Below are 6,180 nucleotides of genomic sequence, written 5' to 3'. Positions count from 1 at the left end.
CGCCCGGAATGATTTGAGTGTAACACAGGAAGTCCGTGTGAAACACACAGCGTCGTTTTCGCTGTTAAATCAACTGTTAACGGAGAAATATCAAAGGTAAGAGACATTTTACAGCACGAGCGACTTCTGTTGTCTTTATTCTTTGACTTTTATCTCTGTGCTTGTTTTAGTGTCGAGCGTTTTCACTTAAATCCTCAGAGTGTTGTGTTGTGGTGTGTTGTGTTGTGTTGTGTGTTGTGTGTGCTGTTGTGTTGTGGTGTGTGCGCTGTTGTGCTGTGGTGTGTTGTGTTGTTGAGGGTGTTGTTGTGTGTTGTGTTGTGTGTTGTTTGTTGTATAATGTGTTTAGTGTGTTGTTGTGTTGTGTGTGTGTTGTGTTGTGTTTAGTGCTGTTGTGTTGTGTGTGCTGTTGTGTAGTTTGTTGTGTGTGTGTGTGTGTGTAGTGTGTTGTGTTGTGTGTGGGTGTAGTGTGTTGTGTGTGCTGTTGTGTTGTGTGTGCTGTTGTGTTGTGCTGAGGGTGTTGTGGTGTGTTTGTTGTGTGTTGTGTTGTATAATGTGTTTAGTGTGCTGTTGTGTTGTGTGTGGTGTATGTTGTGTTGTGTGTGTGTTGTGTTGTGTGCTGCTGTTGTGGTGTGTTGCGTGCTGTTGTGTAGTGTGTTGTCGTGTGTGTAGTGTGTTGTGTTGTGTGTGTGGGTGTAGTGTTGTGTGTTGCTGTGTTGTGTGTGCTGTTGTGTTGTGTTGAGGGTGTTGTGGTGTGTTGTTGTGTGTTGTGTAGTGTGTTGTGTAATGTGTTTAGTGTGTGTTGTGTGTGTGTGTGTTGTGTTGTGTTGTGTTGTGGTGTGTTGTTGTGTGTTGTGTAGTGCATTGTGTTGTGTGTGTTGTATAATGTGTTTAGTGTGCTGTTGTGTTGTGTTGAGGGTGTTGTGTAGTGCGTTGTGTTGTTTAATGTGTTTAGTGTGCTGTTGTGTTGTGTGTGCTGTTGTGTGGTGTGGTGTAGTGTGTAATGTGTTTAGTGTTGTGTGGTGTGGTGTAGTGTGTAATGTGTTTAGTGTTGTGTGGTGTGGTGTAGTGTGTAATGTGTAATATGTTTTGTGTTGTGTTGTGTTGTGTGTTGTGGATGAAGTGTCGTAGCGTTAGATGTTACCACAGCGGTGCGTACAGAGTTATGTTATAAGTGTGATAGTGTTTCACTGAGTTGTTATTTAAGCTGCGTCTAGTGCAGTGTCCTCTGTGTCCCCTGATCGGGAGACCTTCAGTTTTAATTCATTGTTACTTCCTGTTTCAACTGACTGTGCAAACCAGAAGACGACATGTACGTTTGATGGAACATGGAACCTAAACATAAGCAGTGTAAAGAAAGTCAGACAATAAACGCGATGGAGAAATTGCCTTGAGTATTTCTGAGAGGAGACGTATTTTTAGATTTAATTTAAATAACCTGTGAATGAAACATAACACACTAATATTATTCAACTGCTTCTAAACTGTAGTAGATTTCAGGTTTTATTCCTTGGAAGCTTTTATCCAAAGTGACTAAGTATGTGAATCTTGAAACAGATGGGACCACAACTGGGTCCACTGTACCTAATAAAGTGGCTGGTTTGTGCATGTCCACGTTTAAACATCAGAAGAGAAATATGAGCATATTTCACTGTATCTACAAATGTGTCCCTGGATTCTCTCAAACCTGCCGTGCAGATTTATTACATCTGGAATTAGTTTTGTCTTCATGCAGTCCTCCTGTCTTACATGAACCATAGTGCTTTCTGTGTGTGTGTGTGTGTGTGTGTGTGCGTGTGCTTGTCAAACTGAGAGGAACATTTATTTGTTCTGAACCCAAAAAAACAAGTCAAGTGTTGTCCAGTGGCGGGCGAGCAGCCAGAGTGCTTCCCTTTCCTCACCAGGCTTTATTGTTCTTCATGGCTCTCTCTCCACAGTGAGAGGATGTTGTCTGTTTCTTGATTCTCTTGCTGGCCCCTCTCCACGCACACGCACACACACACACACACACACACACACACACACACACACACACACTTGCGTTACATGAGACGGGGCATATTTAATATCCCCTGCTTTCTCTGTCAAACAGTACGTTGGCGTGGCTGCTGTTGAGTTTTTTTTGGTGTGACCCACTGGTTTTATTATAACGACTTCATAAATGCTTGCAGACCCTCAGCCTGGCTTTCAATAAAATCCATTTTACACACACACACACACACACACACACACACACACACACACACACACACACACAGATGTTATGGACATGTGACACATCCTGAGCCAAATAAACCTGTGATCATTTCCATTTGAACTGGATCATTCAGGCGATCTGTTTTGTGTCCCACGTTTAAAAAGAAAGGATCACTTTATTAGTACAAAGATGAATGTTGTTTGTAACGTTACGTTTCTTACAGAAATCCAGCGGACGAGCTGTAAATGATTGTGTTCACCTGTGTCTGATTGAAACATGCATGCACTGCAGAGTCACCTGACCTGGGAGTGAATGCCCACTGGCTGAGGACGTCCAGAGGACGCAGCTTTCTTTAGGATTCCTCCCATCTTCTGCCTCCTTCCCTCTGGAAGGCGCTACAGGAGCCTCAGGACCAGGATCAGAACCAGTAAGCTCAGGAACACCTCCCTCAGCCCCTCCCACACCACCACGCTCTCCTCATCTAGTATCTGGTATCTGGTTCATAGTATTTATACTTCTGTATATCATCTCTTCATGTATCTACATCTTATGTGTACTTCTCTTACCACATTCTATAAATACTTAACTCTAACTATACTGCTCCTTAACATGCTGGTGTCTGCAGGTGAAACATCAGCTGGTGTCTGCAGGTGAATCATCAGCTGGTGTCTGCAGGTGAAACATCAGCTGGTGTCTGCAGGTGAATCATCAGCTGGTGTTTGCAGGTGAATCATCAGCTGGTGTCTGCAATCATTGAGCATCAGCTGGTGTCTGCAGGTGAAACATCAGCTGGTGTCTGCAGGTGAAACATCAGCTGGTGTCTGCAGGTGAAACATCAGCAGCTGGTGAAATCAATGGCAGGTGAATCATCAGCTGGTGTCTGCAGGTGAAACATCAGCTGGTGTCTGCAGGTGAAACATCAGCTGGTGAGGTGAATCATCAGCTGGTGTCTGCAGGTGAAACATCAGCTGGTGTCTGCAGGTGAATCATCAGCTGGTGCAGGTGAATCATCAGCTGGTGTTGTCAGCAGGTGAATCATCAGCTGGTGTCTGCAGGTGAAGCTGGTGTCTGCAGGTGAATCATCAGCTGGTGTCCTGGTGTCTGCAGGTGAACCATCAGCTGGTGTCTGCAGGTGAATCATCAGCTGGTGTCTGCAGGTGAATCATCAGCTGGTGTCTGCAGGTGAATCCAGGCTGGTGTCTGCGGGTGAAACATCAGCTGGTGTCTGCAGGTGAAACATCAGCTGGTGTCTGCAGGTGAATCATCAGCTGGTGTCTGCAGGTGAATCATCAGCTGGTGTCTGCAGGTGAAACATCATCAGGCTGGGTGTCTGCAGGTGAACCAGGTGAACCATCTGTGCAGGTGAAACATCAGCTGGTGTCTGCAGGTGAACATCAGCTGGTGTCTGCAGGTGAATCATCAGCTGGTGTCTGCAGGTGAAACATCAGCTGGTGTCTGCAGGTGAAACATCAGCTGGTGTCTGCAGGTGTCCTAAAGAGCAAATGATGAGTGATCTGTGAAGAGGAGGTGAAGTTGTGTATCTAGAGCTCTGTAAGAACACGTCATGTGTGCTCTCGCAGCCCTGAAACTCAAAAAGACAGAAAACAAGACAAGTGGAAAAATAATAATCAGCATTTTTTCCCCTGCTCTCTCTCGTTCTGTCTCTCTCTCTCACTCCCTCTCTCGCTCTGTCTCTCTCTCTCTCCCTCCCTCTCTCGGTCTGTCTCTCTTTCTCTCTCCCTCCCTCGTCTCCTCCCTTTTCTTCCTCCACCTCTCACATCTGGAAGATCATCACCTGGCAGCTCACAGTGGAAGCAGCATGCTTGTTAATGTAGTTAATGCATCATGTGACAGAAATACATACATATTTATGCAGAGGAAGGCGACAGAGAAGGAGGACATGAAGACACGAGGACACGAGGACACGAGGTGGTGCAACAGTAGAGGACACAAAGGGATTGAAGCAGATGATAGAAAGGAAACAGTAAATGAAACAACCACTGGTTACAACAAGCCTTAATAATTCTATGCAGCTGACCTCACTGGCTACTACTGGCACTTTCTTAAGTGTCCCGTGTACCTAATAAAATGACATCTGGGATTATTGACGAGATCCTGACTTTACACAACAGCAGTGACAGTACATGTGTTAAACCTCGGCTCACACTCCTTCAGAAACACAGAGTTGATTCCACTGCCTTTTCTCTCCTTTACACTTGAGTATAATCATTATTTATTATAATTACTCGTCTCCTTTGTCTTTCTTTGATTTGACCGTGAAAGCGATCCTTCCCACTGAGGCCGCTCTCGTTGACCACTTTGTCTCCTGAAGTAGAGCAAAGCAGAGCGGAGCAGCCACATCTGGCAAACTCTTCTAACATCTGGTTTGTGTATTAGCTCCTTTTCATGGCCGTCGACCACAGAGTCTGATCGTTTGCCTGCGAGACACTCACTCCGCTCCAGGGGACACGAGCTGTGTCCACAGGTCAGAGACAGAGCAGGAAATGTCCCTCATGTTTCATGAGGAATAAGAACTTTGTGCTGTTCACTCGCAGATCTGCACATAAACATTGTTCTATGTTATGTTTCACACTGTGTTTGCAGAGAGGAATAATCTGCACTTTACTGAAGGAGGCGGAGCTCTGAGGAGTAACTTGTGATGTAGTAGCGCCCTCTTGTGTCAGCACTGAACTGATTTACTTGTTTATTCAAGTTCAGCATCATCACACTTTCCTTTGAACGTGAGTGTGCAGATGATACCAGGCCACTGCTGTGATGTACTGCCCTCTAGTGTTTATAAATAACTCAACGATAATCAATGCACTTTATAGTGTTGGTGAAGTTAGTTGATGGTGCTGAGGGCTCCAGAAAGGCCCCAGAAAGGCCCCAGAAAGGCTTGCGCTGCATGTGTTCCTGAAAAAGTGGCAGTGAGTGTATTGTATGTCCTGCCCCTCACAATGTAAATGATTTGTCGTGGTGATGCTCAGCTGACACTGTGCTGTATCTGTGTTTATTATGGGAGATATTCATCATTTACTGTGACTCAGTAAAAAAGTCAGTGTTTAATATTTGGCAGAAATCTCAAACGTCAGAGACCGTCGTCTTTGAAGAGCAGTGGTAGTTGCTCTCTTCATCTTCTCTTGTTAAAATGGTCCAGGTGAACATGGACGGAGCTGAGAAGATCTGTGCGTCCTGTCAACGTCCTGCAGGTGAGCACAGGCAGGTGATGAGCACACCTGACGACAGGCTCCTAAATAAAGGGCTGAAGAAGGTCATAAGAGTTGAGGGCCCGGGACATGGGCTGATTTGTAATGATGTGAGCGATGCAGACGTGTGACGCTGCCAGGACTTAGTACAGGGTCATTAAAACACTTCATTATTGCAACAAATGGAAATGCACTCGGACCTGGAGCTGACTGCCAAACACAGCTTAACATGCAAACAAGCAAGACTTTGAAAAGGATCTAGAAAGGTGGAGCAGCAGCAGCAGCAGCAGCAGCAGAAAGAAGCAGCAGCAGCAGCAGCAGCAGTAGAAAGCAGCAGCAGCAGCAGCAGCAGCAGCATGGGTGTAGCAAGAAATGATTGAGGAACAAAGGAGTCTGTCCTACAAAGCTTCATGTGGTTGAGATCACATGACTGTAATAAATCACGTGACTGTAATAAATCACATGACTCTGTAATAGAAAGACACTGATGATGATGATTTTTTGACAAATCCTTCTGATTGTGATCTATATTTTCATGTTTTTAATCATATTGAAATCACGATGTGTCACAATAGGTTATGTGTCACGTGGCCTGTGATGGACTGGTGACCTTTCACTCTGTCAGCTGGGACTGGAACCAGCAACCCCCAACCCTCATGTGGAGGATAAAGAGGTAGGTGACGAATGAATGAATGAATGAATGAATGAATGAATGAATATGTGTCATCATATTGTGCAGCGATGACGAGTGAGTGGAAGAACAATGAAACGACACCACAC

The 6,180-nt window shown here is 45.1% G+C and overlaps 1 long non-coding RNA gene across 1 annotated transcript; it reads left to right on the top strand.

The window, feature by feature from the left end:
• LOC122759963 lies at positions 1–6,007 on the top strand. Its single transcript, XR_006358316.1, has 3 exons — positions 1–96; positions 2,486–2,621; positions 5,976–6,007. It is a non-coding gene; the product is annotated as an uncharacterized LOC122759963 (long non-coding RNA).
• Positions 6,008–6,180: the final 173 nt, after the last annotated feature.

This window comes from Solea senegalensis, unplaced genomic scaffold, assembly GCF_019176455.1.
Source record: "Solea senegalensis isolate Sse05_10M unplaced genomic scaffold, IFAPA_SoseM_1 scf7180000012718, whole genome shotgun sequence".
NCBI lineage: Eukaryota > Metazoa > Chordata > Actinopteri > Pleuronectiformes > Soleidae > Solea > Solea senegalensis.
This window is presented reverse-complemented; position numbering and strand designations above follow the sequence as displayed.